This window comes from Culex quinquefasciatus, chromosome 3 (genome assembly GCF_015732765.1).
Source record: "Culex quinquefasciatus strain JHB chromosome 3, VPISU_Cqui_1.0_pri_paternal, whole genome shotgun sequence".
NCBI classification, from domain to species: Eukaryota; Metazoa; Arthropoda; class Insecta; order Diptera; family Culicidae; genus Culex; species Culex quinquefasciatus.
Window position 1 is genome coordinate 73,412,634 of NC_051863.1, and position 16,802 is coordinate 73,429,435.

The 16,802-nt window shown below is 39.8% G+C and overlaps 1 protein-coding gene and 2 long non-coding RNA genes across 11 annotated transcripts in view; all 3 read right to left on the reverse strand.

The window, feature by feature from the left end:
* Positions 1 to 16,802, reverse strand: part of LOC6048354 (zwei Ig domain protein zig-8) — a 628,146-nt gene that overhangs the window by 165,075 nt on the left and 446,269 nt on the right. The window lies entirely within an intron of this gene.
* LOC119768580 lies at positions 663 to 4,715 on the reverse strand. The gene is made up of 2 exons (XR_005278080.1): positions 4,558 to 4,715; positions 663 to 870 (listed from the first exon to the last, which is right to left on the reverse strand). It is a non-coding gene; the product is annotated as an uncharacterized LOC119768580 (long non-coding RNA).
* Positions 4,189 to 4,543, reverse strand: LOC119768579. The gene is made up of 2 exons (XR_005278079.1): positions 4,308 to 4,543; positions 4,189 to 4,245 (listed from the first exon to the last, which is right to left on the reverse strand). It is a non-coding gene; the product is annotated as an uncharacterized LOC119768579 (long non-coding RNA).

A 16,802-nucleotide genomic window follows, 5' to 3' on the forward strand; every position in this document is an offset into this window, starting at 1 on the left:
ACTGTGCATTTGGCCGTTCCAACAAATTAAAAATGGTAAAAACTTATGTGCTCAATCCTCAATGATAGATAACGATGTCAGGAACAATGTTTCCATACAACACAAAATTACCAAAAAAATAGGTTTACAACTTGCGTGCTGAGCCTTAATTAATATTTTTGTTTTAAAATTATTTCACGCGAATTTTTTTGCTACGCGAAACATACTTTAATTGAAAATGAGGAATTTATGGATATCATTTTGTTTTTTTTTTTTTGTATTCATTTGTTCTACAAGATTTTATTTTAATTCCATGTATGTTCAAGTAAAGCCGACACATTTGCATTTGAGCAATTCTCTACGAAATCGGTATTTTTTCTTCAATTTTAATTTTTGTATTTTTAAATCCGACTGAAACTTTTTTGGTGCCTTCGGTATGCCCAAAGAAGCCATTTTGCATCATTAGTTTGTCCATAAAATTTTCCATACGAATTTGGCAGCTGTTACGACCGCTGAGATGGCCACACTGCCGAGCGGTGCAAAGTCGGCGGTGTAATCGGCCGACTCCATCTAGTCTGTCAACGCGCGCGAAAGGGAAAAGCAAAACAAACACAAAAAGTTCTCCATTTTCTAGAACAGGCAGAAGATTCTGTTCGCAGTGAAACAATTATTAAACAGTCGTGTAATTTAGTGCGTTAGGGCCGAAAATCAACGTTTATTTGAAGCCTATCCAAAAACACCTGTAAGTAGAGTGAAGAAGAAATTAGTGCAAATTTTGTTGAATCTAATAAGAATTACTTACCAGCTGCGCACGACGATTGAAGAACAGCACCGTTCACCGTACCGTCACTTGGCGCCACCTCGGACGGTGATGATAAGCTGTGAGTTTACCTGAAAAAGAAGAAATATGATTAATTAACAAAATATAAACAATAAACAGGAACTGGCGAAGGAGAAGGACTGTAGGAAGGTCAAGGAAGGAGGTTTATTGTGAGGAGGAATACTATTTGAGTGAGTAGAAGAAAGGAACTGAAATCGTACATATACTTACCCTGAAAATATATTTTTAGTTTTAAAGCTGCTGGAGACAGCTGCTACAGAAAATTTAGTTTTTCTCAACGTTCATCCGAACAAACTTTAAAATCAAATACTGGTTCGGAAATCTTCAACACGATGAGCAGCTCCAACCTGGACCAGACTTCATCTCTCTGCGGAGCGTGCAGATTTCTCACCGAAGCGGAGGAAATTATCACCTGCAGCAGCTGCAGAATGACGTATCACTCCCGCTGCGTGGATAACACAGCGGCGGATACGGAGTGGTACTGCCCGGAAGGTTGTCGGAACAATCCCGACGGTTCAGCCGAACAAGCTCGCGAACAACCAGATGCGGCGACCGAAATGGATTGTCCGGCGGTTGAGCAAGCGGAAGAATTCGACGCGGAACGTTGGATCCGGGAAAAGCAGAAGGAGATCGAGACGGAGCTGGCGGAAAGACAAGCGCAGATCGATCGCGAGCTGCGGGAGAAGGAAGAAAAGATGACCGAAGCAATCCGGAAGGTAATGCGGCGGCAAGAAGCCAACTTGGAGCTCGAGCGGAAGAAAAAGGCGAACCACGAGAGGCGAATGGCGGAATTGCAGAATTCGTTCAAAAGGAGGTCGTCTATCATCGACGAACAGCTGGAGCTGACCAAGTTTGGCTTTGAGAAGATCCTGCAACGTCCTCAAATCGTCAACTTGACGAATGAGGAGAAGGCAGGAGACGAGAAGATCGAACGCGAAGAAAGCTCGTCAGAGATGAGCGAAGACAGCGACGGAAGTTCGAAAAGTAGCGCAAAGAACACCGACGAGAGCGGTGCGAAGCTGAAAAGGGGATTCGTTAGCAGTAGTCCAAACGGGCTGGGGCAGCAGTGTTCCGGACTTGAAAAACCACGACTGGCCGCGGGCGGGGGGCTCACAAGACAGCCTCCTTGCTACCCGAACGACCCAGAAGTGTGGCCAAAGTCTTTGGAACGCGAGAAGGATCCTCGAAAGCCTATGGAGTGACGGACGAACGGAACCTTGCGGGGCTTCGAGACTGGCTCAAAGGTGCGGCGCGAAATACTGGACGGTCACTGGTGGATTGTCCGGAACTGCTGCCACTAAGCCACCCGGAGAGTGTGCGCGGACTTGAGCATCCGGAAGCGGACAAGCGTGTGAAGATCATATCGATCGAAAGCGCAAGGGAACAACTGTGCAAGCACATGGAGGCGACGGACGGGGGCGAACGGCACTGGGCAACAAGGATGGCGGAAGCGACGAACTTTCCGTCTCAAATCAAACCGGTCAAAATGGTCGGAGGAAGCAGAAGAAGGCAGCAAGAGAAACCGTTACTTTACTGCCAGAAGGAGGACAGCACGAGTCCGGACAGGGCTAACGAGAAGCAACAAGTAGCGTGCCACGATCACCAGTTGCGGTTCTGTGCGGAGATCGCGAAGCTGTCCGACGACGAACGAATCAAGATTATTGCAAGATGGGAACTCGGTGGCGACGTGCTATTCAACCAAAGCGACGCCGACGTTGAGTCTCACATCCTGGTAGCTCTTCCGGTCGCCAGCGCCGTCCTCATCGGCAACTTCAGCAGCGCGATTGCGCTCGTAGTCGGCTTGGCTTCTGATCAGCGACACCGAGGTTGCTCACCGACTTCGGACGTAGCTACAGCTGTCGCACTGATTGACAGGTCGCCTGCAGTTCGACCGGGATTAGGAACCGTACAAGGGATACTCACCATGCAGCAAACGACAGAGGCGCATCGTACGTGGCAAAGATCCACGCTGTTAAATGGGTTGGACTTCGCGGTGAGTGTGACCTGCGGCAACGGTGTGGAGGCCAACGACGATCGATTCGAAGGACGCTTCGGAGACCTGAGATGGATGCAGCCGGCAGGAATAGCTGCGTCAGGTCAACACCAAAAGTAAAGTAAATCTTTCCCAGTTCCTGAGGGGAACACCCTTGAAGAGTATCGGGGCCGGCATTTACAAAGCGGATTCAGTGGCAGTTTCATTCTCAACTTAATGTTAACATGTTAAGGTTAATGTTAACATTCCATAGGTCGCCTCCCTAAGGTGTCGTGATAAGGTCCAGTTTGTGACGATACACTACCTTCCCTTTACTAAGCAATCAATTCCAGAAGGGAAAAGATCACCAGTTGTGTTGGTCCGAGCCGGGATTTGAACCCCGATCTACCGCTTACGAGGCGGAAGCGTTACCACTGGGCTACGTGGCTCGGTCAGGGTCAACACCAAGCGCCTGTGAAAGATCCGGACAAACCGAACGATCACAGTCAGCTGCAAGATTCGATGGCAAGTGCTCAGCAAGGTCCGGCAGATACCGACCGGGTGGAATTTCGTCGGCGAGCGGAAAACAATCTGTGGAGGCAGGCACAGGTTGACGATTTCCCGGAGGAGCAAAACCTGCCTCAGAGTGGAAGCGAGCTGAGGGATGACACGAGAGATCATCAATGTGCTGGTCGCGAAAAGGGTGGCGGAACACCACTGCGGCACACCGACATCGGTCTGTTAGCAACCAAGAGCTGCAAAATGCGCGACAACGATGTGCACGAGAATGCAACGCATGGCGTGGCATATCCACGCATCTTGGTGGTCTCATCGACGGTGGATGTGCACAAGCAAATGGATCCGGAACGAGTTCTGGGAAGCACTGCAAAAGTAGGTGTTGGAAGAGGAGGTGATGCTGGTTCAGCGTTTGTGGTCGACATCACTGCAGTGAACCGGATCGTCGAGGAGAACCTTCTAGGTCTGGGCGTGCAGAAGCTGACGAAGGAAAACGGCAGGACGACGACCGCGAGTGTCGTCAAAACGGAGCGATTCGTGACGGACATCAACAACAATCAACGAAGCGTCCACGAGCAATCGCATCAGACGGAGGAGGCTAGCCAGTTGGAGCAGAAGAGCAGTGTAAACACAGCGGTACTGGAGGATCTTGGAAAATCCTACGAACCAGATGGTCCGACGGATGTTACGGGCTGGGGTGTTACGACCGCTGAGATGGCCACACTGCCGAGCGGTGCAAAGTCGGCGGTGTAATCGGCCGACTCCATCTAGTCTGTCAACGCGCGCGAAAGGGAAAAGCAAAACAAACACAAAAAGTTCTCCATTTTCTAGAACAGGCAGAAGATTCTGTTCGCAGTGAAACAATTATTAAACAGTCGTGTAATTTAGTGCGTTAGGGCCGAAAATCAACGTTTATTTGAAGCCTATCCAAAAACACCTGTAAGTAGAGTGAAGAAGAAATTAGTGCAAATTTTGTTGAATCTAATAAGAATTACTTACCAGCTGCGCACGACGATTGAAGAACAGCACCGTTCACCGTACCGTCACTTGGCGCCACGGTGATGACGGTGATGATAAGCTGTGAGTTTACCTGAAAAAGAAGAAATATGATTAATTAACAAAATATAAACAATAAACAGGAACTGGCGAAGGAGAAGGACTGTAGGAAGGTCAAGGAAGGAGGTTTATTGTGAGGAGGAAGACTATTTGAGTGAGTAGAAGAAAGGACAGAAATCGTACATATACTTACCCTGAAAATATATTTTTAGTTTTAAAGCTGCTGGAGACAGCTGCTACAGAAAATTTAGTTTTTCTCAACGTTCATCCGAACAGCAGCTGTCCATACAAAAATGATGCATGGAAATTCAAAAATCTGTATCTTTTGAAGGAATTTTTTGATCGATTTGGTGTTTTCGGCAAAGTTGTAGGTATGGATAGAGACTACACTGAAAAAAATGATACACGGTAAAACAAATTTGGTGATTTTTTTATTTAACTTTTTATCACTAAAACTTGATTTGCAAAAAAAAACTATTTGGGAGCTTTTTGGCAGATGGAACGGATTAGATCGGTTGTTCGTGGCTCCGCGAATTTTTGTATTTGTTGTGTGTATAATTCGACAATTTACCCAGAAGTTGGGTTTTTTCGGTAGCTCGCGACGTGTTCTTTGTGAATCAAGTGAAGTTCAGTAATGGTTTTTGAAATTATTGCGAAAAATGTGATTTATTTGCAGTTAGCGAATTCGTTGTTTTTGTTTGGAACGTTCGCGAAGTTTCATTTCCCCCTGTTCCTTCCGAAGAAACGTCATACTACGTCAAGCTTGCCCAAAGCTTTTTCAAATGCATGTTTGTGTTGGTGTTAGCTTTTGTTGATGTTTATATTGAAGTGGTAGAAGTTTCATCTGTCAAGTTGCAGTGGGTGCTTTGGTGTTTTGTTTGCGTGGGTGTGATGGGGGGATTTGTTTGCTCTTTTTTTTTCTGCCAAGCGCTTGCTTGAGGAAACTGACGTTTGGGCTCTACGTGCAGAATCGCCGATTGCCAGCAGAAAAGCAGATTGTTGTAGTGCTGGGGATTGTTTTGGTTTGCTGAATCGATTGATTATATGTATACGAACTAAACAAACAAAGTCATAAACTGTAAGGTGCAAAATATTCAGTTTACAGTGAACAGCAGCAAAAGCATGGAATAGCTTATTCAAAGGACTGGTAAAAGTGTTAAAAATGTGAACGCGTAGAGCAATACAGATTGTGTGAGAACATGTGTTGTGGTAAACAGTTTGAACCGATAAAAGTGTTGTTATTTTGTTTTCTTGGGGATGGTATAAGGTTCTATTGGGTTGTGAATCATTAAAAACTTGAATGAAAAGGGTTAATCGAGAAACGTTTGTTGAAATACAAGTGTGTATTAGGCGGAAACGCATACCTTGGTGATTTAAAAGTGTCTTATAACTGGAAAGGAAGCCAGCGTGTTTTATGCGACACTGGACACCCTGGGTGAGTCTGCTCTATGTTGACATGTATGTTTGAGTTGAGTGATGCGGGTGAATGAATATTTTTGTGAAGAGTCATTTGTGAGTTTCCACAATTGGTGAATTCTATCATTTGGCTCATGTATGGATGGAAGCATGAATGAATTTTATTTTATTCGTTTTGTTATTGACCTATTTATTTTAATGTATCTAACATTATTTTAACTTATCTATTTATTTCAATCTATCTATTTACTTTAATTAATCTTTGTATACATCTTATATTTTACATATTTTTCCCCACTTTCCCTCTTCTTTTTCTTATTTCCTTCTTTCAAGTCGCGTAAATATTAATATACCGGTCGTTAAACGAGAATGTCTAACTCGAGTTCATGCGTCGTTTTCACGGATTCGTTCTCCTTTTACTCTGATTTTATTTTTCCGATAATTATAAATATAACGTAAAAGATAAAACTACCTATAACGACTTCGGCTTAAAAATGTACCATTCGTGATAGTGTCGCTTTATTAATAACTGCTCGAAACGAAATTTTCAGTTACTATTTTTCGCAATTCTGTCGGTCTCGTAGATTACTATTTTCGGATCATTTCGTCTTAAAATCCTGCAACACGATGAAAACATTGCAAACCTCACTATAAAGTTTTGATATAATTCATTTGGAAACCACAGGAAATACAATTTAATATATTGCTTGAATAGTAAAAGGAGGAGCCCTTCTCACAGCGTCGTTGCTCGGAAGGCACGCCGACGGGGGAATGAATGATAATTTGGCGCCGCGTTCGAATTAAAACTATTTCTAAATCAATGATTGTGTATCTTTCCGCAGCCGGCTGCCTAAGATTTTTAAAATTTCAAAAGATAAACAAATTGCTTATGGTCGCATCACCTACCACAGTGAATCCTGACCTCATACCCATCTTACTAACCCCTCAAAACTCATGTGATACTTTGTCGGAGACGCAGTCGATTTGGCGGTCCCATCACTCAAGTATCGGACTAACATTCCCATCCACTTCCCGTGTCTTACCACTGGTCGTGGCCGGCGTCGGTATTGATCAGCACGATAGGGACCTTTGAAAATTGCGAAGGGGTGATGATTGGTTCCTACTTTTCATCTGTGGTCCACGGAGCAATGTTTGGGGGTCTTGGTCAATAACGAAGTAGCAGCTACGGGTAGACACCAATGCTATGCTATGCTATGCTAAAACTTGATTTGCAAAAAAAACTATTTTTATTTTTTTATATTTTTTGATATGTTTTAGAGGACATCAAATGCCAACTTTTCAGAAATTTCCAGGTTGTGCAAAAAATCTTTGACCGAGTTATGATTTTTTTAATAAATACCGATTTTTTCAAAAAATCGAAATATTGGTCGCAAAAATTTTTCAACTTCATTTTCCGATGTAAAATTAAATTTGCAATCAAAAAGTACCTTCGTAAAAATTTGATAAAGTGCACCGTTTTCAAGTTAAATCCATATTTAGGTGACTTTTTGAAAATAGTCGCAATTTTTCATTTTTTTTAATTAGTGCACATGTTTGCAAACTTTTGAAAAAAATATTTTTGAAAAGCTGAGAAAATTCTCTATATTTTGCTTCTTGGGACTTTGTTGATACAACCTTTAGTTGCTGAGATGTTGCAATGCAAAGGTTTAAAAACAGGAAAATTGATGTTTTCTAAGTCTCACCCAAACAACCCACCATTTTTCAATGTCGATATCTCAGCAAGTAATGGTCCGATTTTCAATGTTAAAACATAAAACATTCGTGAAATTTTCTGATCTTTTCGAAAACAATATTTTCAAAATTTTCAAATCAAGACTAACATTTCAAAAGGGCCAAACATTCAATATTACGCCCTTTAAAAATGTTAGTCTTGGTTTAAAAATTATGAAAATATTGTTTTCGAAAAGATCGGAAAATTTTACAAATGTTTCATATATTATAAAATTTCTTATTTTTTCCAATAGGAAATCTTCGTTGAAAAATGCGATGTTTGACCGAAGGTTGGAGAAGACCTATTGATTTTTAGAACTGATGTCGAACTCTCGGGTGAGTTTTCAAAAAGCCGTAAGAGCCATTGGTAAACAAAGCCCTTTTTGCATCGGTATTCGACCTAATTACAATAAAATGATTTCAAACATGCTTGAGATTGACCATCTACACGTCCTTTAAGTGCCCTAAACTAAAAACAAATGAAATATTGTTTCAATTTGAAGAAAAACGAAAAGAAGTGTCGGAGGTCACGGTGGCTCTTACGGCGTTTTGAAAACTCACCCGAGAACTGTACATGACAGTAGATAAAGTTACGAAAAATTTCGAAAGTGTAGAATCATTTCTAAAACACATCGGAATCATTTTCCCACGTAATATCAAAATGAAGTACCGCATAAATCCAGCAAAAGGTCTACTATTTCTATGCTGGCAGGACAAACCGGAATGTGCCAGAAAGGCAACGGAATTCCTGAAGGCGGCGTATGGTAAACTTCATTGTATTATCCCATGGTTACTCCAAAGTACCACTATTGCAGGAACATCGCGATCATAACGCTGTCGATGAAGCGCATTTATACACTTTATAGAGGGCGGATGTAATGAAAACTTTATCCTGAAAAATCATGCACCTTATCCAACGCGTCCAAAATATTGAAGATCTGACATCCGTGTTTGAAGTTATGAGGAATTCAGTGTTTTTGCCTTCCTCACAGAGGTAAGGCTATAATCCTGCTCGAAAAATGAACTTTGTGTGTGTGTGTGTGTGTGTGTGTGTGTGTGTGTGTGTGTGTGTGTGTGTGTGTGTGTGTGTGTGTGTGTGTGTGTATATATATATATGTGTGTGTGTGTGTGTGTGTGTGTGTGTGTGTGTGTGTGTGTGTGTGTGTGTGTGTGTGTGTGTGTGTGTGTGTGTGTGTGTGTGTGTGTGTGTGTGTGTGTGTGTGTGTGTGTGTGTGTGTGTGTGTGTGTGTGTGTGTGTATGTGTGTGTGTGTATGTGTAAAAAATTCTTGCCAAGTTTTCTCAGCACTGGCTAAACCGATTTTGATCCAACCGGTTGCATTTGACTTGGTTTAGGGTCTTATACATCGCTATTGAATTGTTTGAAGTTTCGATAAGTAGTTCAAAGGTTATATATAAAAATGTGTTTTCACATATATCCGGATCTCAGTTATATGCATAAAAACTTTGTCCGGATCCATTATCTAACCCATCGTTGGTTAGGTAATCAAAGGACCTTTCCAATGAGTCCAAAACATTGAAGATCTGGCAGCCCTGCCTCGAGATATGGCCACTCAAGTAATATTTATGTACTTTTTGGAAGCCGGATCTCACTTAAATGTATGTAAACTATGTCCGGATTCACCATTCGACCCATCGTTGATTAGGTTATCCAAAGACCTTTCCAACGAGTCCAAAACATTGAAGATCTGGCAACCTTGTCTCGAGAAATGGTAACTTAAGGTCATATTTGAGTTTAGCGACCCCAAATTAGAGAAATTTGAGATGCTGATTGCTTGCAAAATTTCTGTATGAAAATTTCCAATATTGGACGCCATCTTGGATTACACATTCCCTGTGTACTTTGGAGTATTTTTGAGGTCATATTCGAGTTTAGCGACCCCAAATTAGTTAAATTTGAGATGCTGATTGCTTGCTTAATTTCTGTATGAAAATTTCCAATATTCTACTACCGTAAACTGGGGTGACTTTGATAGCCCGGGGTGACTTTGATAGGTTTTTAAAATGCCCATCAAATTAATATCTAAACATTTTTGAGAATTATGAGTATGTAAGTATTAAGGGACAGCTTATTAACAAACATATAAGCAAAAATGTGACTGTTATATTGGATGTATCAAAATTAGTGGCCAAATCAAATTTCTATCAATGTCACCCCGGGCTATCAAAGTCACCCCAGTTTACGGTACCGCCATATTGAACGCCATCTTGGATTACACATTCCCTGTGTACTTTGGAGTATTTTTGAGGTCATATTTGAGTTCAGCGACCCCAAATTAGAGAAATTTGAGATGCTGATTGCTTGCTAAATTTCTGTATGAAAATTTCCAATATTCTACTACCGCCATATTGAACGCCATCTTGGATTACACATTCCCTGTGTACTTTGGAGTATTTTTGAGGTCATATTTGAGTTCAGCGACCCCAAATTAGAGAAATTTGAGATGCTGATTGCTTGCTAAATTTCTGTATGAAAATTTCCAATATTCTACTACCGCCATATTGGACGCCATCTTGGATTACACATTCCCTGTGTACTTTGGAGTATTTTTGAGGTCATATTCGAGTTTAGCTAACCCAAATTAGTTAAATTTGAGATGCTGATTGCTTGCTAAATTTCTGTATGAAAATTTCCAATATTCTACTACCGCCATATTGAACGCCATCTTGGATTACACATTCCCTGTGTACTTTGGAGTATTTTTGAGGTCATATTTGAGTTCAGCGACCCCAAATTAGTATAATTTGTTTCTTGATACCAACAATAAGCACCTTTTTCGAATTCGTGTCTTGACTATAGTGCAAAACACACATGCTGGCAGCACGGCACAGCAACGAGAGAGTTTTCGTCGCATTCGCCGCTCGCAGGGAGAGTGACACTAAGGTGAACAAAAAAGCGAAAAAACCGTCCCGCCGGCCTGACCTCAAGCCTTATTTGATTTCTTATATGACAAGGTTTAACAAAGTCTGCCTCAAACATTGAAATTTATTTATTATGCACCCGATTTAATAAAGCTCAAAGAAAAAAATAATCTTTTACCGAGATTATGGTTTATACAGATATCAAAACGAATACTCGGGATGCGTGTCCTCGGATATTTCTTGTATGTTCAATAACTTACCTAGGATCAAATATTCTCAGCAGTCAACAATAGCACCATAAACCCTACATGCTCACCATTTTGAATAAGAATGTGCTAACGGTTGAAATCGCCCTGTCTAACGCTTGGAATCGCCTGTTTGTAGGCAACCATATAGACAACAAACGCTTTGGGGTGGAATGCAGAGAAAACAATTAAAAAATCACAATATTTTTGAGAAATGTATGCGGAACTTTTTTGTTAAATAGTTTATTAGCCTAATTTTTTGATGATTCGGTAGATAATTCTATTGGCTAAAAAGTAGCGAGAGATTTTTGAAAAATTCAATCGCATTTCGAAGATATTTGCGAAATAGTGAAAAAGGATCAGATACAGCGATTTCCCCAGTGTCCGCATCGAAGCGAAACCTTAAGTGATATTTATGTACATTCTTATTCTAAAAAATAGATTAAATTTTTGTCCAACCGCATCAAATCACCCATTGTTGGTAATGAGTTAGGAAGGCTCCAACCACATAGGTGGATTAAGTTAGTTTTTAATTTTGCATTGCAGGCAAGTTATGGAAAATTTCGATAAAGATGACTTCCTGATCCTCTATCTGTGCACTTTTGGAGCAGCCCACTGTGTATGATTTTTACCTGAAATGAGAAAGAGAAAATTGACCATTATTGTAAAATGTCTGTAATATGTAGGAAATTTGTTTTTTAAACTGTAAAATACAGGTTAAAATAAAAATTAATTACAATTTTAGCAATCTCAGAGTTTCATCGACTAAATTGCATTTTTTTAGCATTGCACAGTGGTACAGATTGCAAAATTAATTGGAAAATGGATTTTCTGAAAAAATGGTGATGTTTTGGAGATTCGGTGTCTTCAGAAGAGTTGTTGCAAATTGGAAGAGGCAACTTTAGGTTTGATTGAAAATAAGGGTGGTTCATGATTCTGGTGATTTTGAAAATTTAACCTTTCTGGAATATTTTAAGGTTGGCATGGATTGGCAATCCCAACATTTTTTAGCAAGACAAAAAAAAACCCAAAAATATTCCTGAAAAGTTAGATTATTTAAACCAGCCGAGTCGTGAACCACCCTAATTTTCAAGCAAACCAAAAGTTGCCAGATATATCAGGGAATATCAGATTTTTTAAGTTTCAGCCAAAATTATGATTTGCCAGATTTTGACAATGTATGACAAATTTACATTTTTTGTCAATTTTGCACATTTTTTTGATTCAAGCTTTATCAAAAATAAAATAAAAAGAAAATATCGATTTTAATTAAAATGTATATTTCAATCTTTTTGTTCCCGATAATCAATAAAATCATCAAAATTTGACAAGCTTTTGACAAACCGTCATCAGGGGTGACATTGGGCCTGGGGGTGAGATAAAAACAAATTTCAGCATTTTTTCAAGAGCCAATCTCACCCCCCAGACCCCATGTAACCCCTGATGATGGTAATTCATATCCTTCTCTCCTTTCTCCATTAAAAATTGTTAGATTTTCGCTTGCCAGATTTTACTATTTTTTCGGTACATGGCCAGATTTCTTTTTTTCATTTTGACCGTGGACTGGAACCAGACATAAAAATTGGTCTTATTTATGTTTTGAATTATTTTCACAATATATTTGTCATACCGGGCATGTCTGCAACATAATCACCTATACATTTTTTTCATAAACTCAAATATTGCTTCACGATAGCGTGATCGATGTTGAACAATCAATTGTATTTCAGGCATCATATTTTTTACAGACAAATTTAATATCCAATATGCCAAACTTGTAAATCAAAATCCATTGACAAGAATATGCTTAAGGCATTCATTCGTTTCTGAATTGGATCGAATTCAATTGCAATGGCAGCATGTCACCAAACAAGATACCATCGCAGAAATAATCAAACTTGAACGTCCTGTTCAAGCAGTACCAAGTCTTGCTGTCAATCGATGCCACCCATGTCCCGCTTATCTCCCATGACATCACCCAAATTTATAAATCTGCTCATCCACATCCACAGCAAGAACATCTCTACCGGCTTCCCCCAACCCCAAAACACATTCAATTAAACGAAATCGCCCTCTATTTAATATTTGATCGAATCTCAGACTTTCGACTGGGCGACGGTAGCGGCCGCCGTTTATCTGCCCCCTCACATCGGTCGGAGAAAATTGTTTGTATCCGGCGGCCGGACCGACCATATTCAAGAACTGTACCGGGCTTGACCATCGGTTACTGCATGAACGCTTCACAGAGGGGACGCGATTCGAGTAAGATTACTCGCCGTAGGCTCAGCTCTGTCACCAGGGGATGCGAAATAAACGGTTCTGGAGTGAGCAAAAGTGGCACGAGAAGAGGGGCCACACGGGGCAGGATAAGAAGATTGAAATCGCAGCCTTTTTGCATGGGGAACTGAGGAGTGGCACAGTGGGCAAGAAATTCAATGAAAACATATTTGAAAAATAATTGCAGCCACTTGCGGGGAAAAGGAAAAACGCAAAAAGAACAAAGAATAGAGGAATGTGAAGTAATAATGGCCACGTAGTCAAGACTTTAACACATCTTTCACACTATCCTCCACCCACAGTGTGCACGACTAATGGCGGGTAGATGGAAAGCTATTGATTATTTAATCAAGTCTCGTCCATCTCACTTGGCAACCTCCAGTGAATCCCGCGCTGGAGGAACAACCGCGTCAGCGTCAGTGTGGGTAAAGATGTCACTGTCACCGATTTCAGCAGGCCAGCTTCTGCCCGTGCTTTCGCGTCGTCATCAGGGTTTTTGTCGAGCGAACCGTCACCGAGATTGGAAGCGATTTGTCGCGTAGAACCACTCACTCTGGCAAGAGCATCAGCACAACCTGAGCAGAGCAACTCTCCCCGTAGTACGTGTTCTCTACTGGTGCCTGGTGTGGCTAGGTGGATAATACCCACCAAACGTTACGCTGTTTGCATAAGCGATGAGTGAAAAGCTGCGCTTTTCTTTGCAAAGTGCATAAAACGGACTGGGAAAGTCGGCTGTGGGCGCTGTTCAGCGAATTGCTGGTTGAGGTGCGGTATGTTTTTTGTCCTTCAATTGGAAGTTCTTTTAACAATGAAAAAACGAGAAAACTAAGTCCAGAATATAATGTGAAAATTAAGGCAAAACTTGCCCTCGGAGGGGGATGGTACGACCCCCTTTCATATTTGAACATTCGAAAAAATATGTGTTTTTCAATATTTTGCAGCCAGCAATGGTGATGATTTGGAAATTTGGTGTCAAAGGGACATTTAAGTGTAACTGGACGCCCAGTTGAATGACGAACCTTAAATTTCGAAAAATGGATTTTTCATCAACAGTAATAATACAAAATTAGTATATATTATAACCTGACATTTTTCGTTACTCAACTTAAACCAATTGTGGAATATGTTAATTTTTGAGAAATTTCAAGTAGTTTTGGAGTTGCGCCAGTGACAACGCACACCGCAGTTTTGGTTTTCTAGCTTCGGTACGAGCCCTTTTGTGTGTTGGTATTTTGGTTCATCGTACCATCGTACCGAACAAAGCAGGCGCAAAGCAAAACCGAGGTACAAGTGAACCGCGTATGCCGCACGGTGCAGGGAAGCTTGCCATTCAGCTTCTACGAAAGTGAGAGGGCACCACTACACACTCAATCGCGATACACTGTAACTTAAAATCGCACTTTGCTGAGTTCGTTTTCGCACTTTTTCATACGATTTTTTCAGTTCGACTGCGATTACACAAAAAAGTGTAATCGCAGTCGAACTGAAAAAATCGTATGAAAAAGTGCGAAAACGAACTCAGCAAAGTGCGATTTTCAGTTACAGTGTACCTTAGGATGATAGCCATTGGCGTCGCAAGCATTGAAAACTTTGAAAACGATATAAAAGATGAAAAGCTTAGAAAACTCCTATTGGAATCCAATGAACTCTGTTAAATAAAACGACACAACAAAATGAAGCCTACTTTAAGGCGATTTTAGGAGCACACGGGAAACAAACTGATTGCAGCCGGATGAATGTCCTTTGTAACAAAAGTTTTTGAATAAACATAGGACAGTTATGCAAAAACGGACAGGGCAAAACAAACCGAAAAGCTACGATATCTTACATGTTGTAGAAAACATCGGTAGACAAGCTACTACAAACTAGTATATCTTGAGCCAGTATTCGAAGCTCAACTTGACAACTTGTCGACTTGGCGACGAAGCGTCGAAAAACGATGCAGTGTGATTTTTTTAGAGATTTTTTCCGATCAAAATTCATGCTGATTTATCTTATTTACGAAAATGAAACTGTACGGATTTTTTCCTTACCATACGGATTTTCGAACCTCTTCGGGGATTTTTAACAGGCCGAAATTTTTGTTTGGAATTTCACGCATAATACGGATTTGTACGGAAGTTTAAAAACTTTTAAATCATTGAATTGTTTTTTTTTTATTTGGTTGAAGCATTTGTTAAATAGAAACTTTTATTTTCTGTGAGTTTGATTTTAAAAAGGAAGAGTTTTCAGCGGTTTCATCAATTCAAACTTGATAATCAATGATTCTAAAGTTTTTGAACTATTGTCTTTCATATGTTGATAGGACCTTTACAAAAACTCTAGAATTGTTCGTTTAGAAATTCCTTACTAAATAAATTTATCCATTTCCAAAGGCTTTCTAAACTAGTGAAAACATTTGAACATTTGAATTAACAAATCTAGAGTTTTTTTTAAGGTAAAGGCAAAAAGTAAATCGTTCTTAAACTTGATTGGAATTGCCGATAGATGTCAAATTTGTTTCAGATGTTCACTCATAGTCTGTACTATGAATGTAGGAAGAAATGTCGCATAAAATTAGAAATGAATAATGTTGGCGAAGGTGGGCTTTTACCTTTTTTTAGGGATTTCTTTTTTCTTATGGTAGGTTAATCAAACGGCTCTAACTCCAGAACCATATTATGAATCTGGATGAAAATTTGGGAGGTTGTAGAGCTCGAAAAATGCAAATATGAAAATGAAAAAAAAATACAATATTTTCATTTGGAAATTAGTTGAAAAGTCTTATTACATGCGAAAGCAAATATATATTTCGTAATTTGAGCGGCAACTCGCCCAGGTTCAGCACACTAGCTTTCATCTGCATTCAGAAGAATCAAAATCGGATTCAGGGGAGCTGAGAACGGCGCGACACAAAATTTGGCAAAGTTTTACCACATACGAACATTACTCGATCTCCACGGAATTTATTTTCTCAAACTTCGAGGGTCGGAGATAGACGAGTTCTGTCAAGATGAATCGATAGAGCGTCGAAAATCAATGCAGTGTGCTTTTTAGCGATTTTTCCGATTAAAATTCATGCTGATACGTCTTATTTACGGAGATGAAAATGATTTCCAGCCATAAAGTAAAACCTGTGAGCAGTTCACTCAGATTTCAGTCATTCGATTTTTTTTTCTATTTTTTAATACGACTGAAACTTTTGGTGCCTTCGGTTTGGACAAAGAAGCCATCTTGCATCATTTGTTTGTTCATATAAATTCCATGCAAATTCGGCAGCTGTCCATACAAGAATGATGTATGAAAATTCAAAAATCTATATCTTTTGAAGGATTTTTTTGATCGATTTGGTGTTTTCAGCAATCTTGTAGGTATGGAAAAAAAATGTCACAAGGTTAAAAAAAATGGTGATTTATATTTAACTTTTTGTCACTAAAACTTTATTTGCAAAAAAAACTATTTTTTTATTTTTATTTTTTTTTTCATTTTTTGATATGTTTTAGAGAACACAAATGCCAACTTTTCAGAAATTTCCAGGTTGCGCAAAAAATCTTTGACCGAGTTATGTTTTTTAAATCAAATTTTTTGAAAAAATCTAAATATTGAAAAAAAATTGCGACCAATATTCCAATTTTTTGAAAACATTAAAATTCATAACTCGGTCAAAGATTTCTTTCACAACCTGGAAATTTCTGAAAAGTTGGCATTTGTGTCCTTTAAAACATATCAAAAAATGAAAAAAAAAATTTAAATTGTGTTTTTTTTGCCAACAAAAAAGTTAAATCAAAAATTAAAAAAAAATCCCGTGAAACATTTTTTTCCAGCGTAGTCCGTATCCATACTTACAATTTTGCCGATTACACTTAATCGATCAAAAATTTCATTCGAAAGATACAGATATTTGAATTT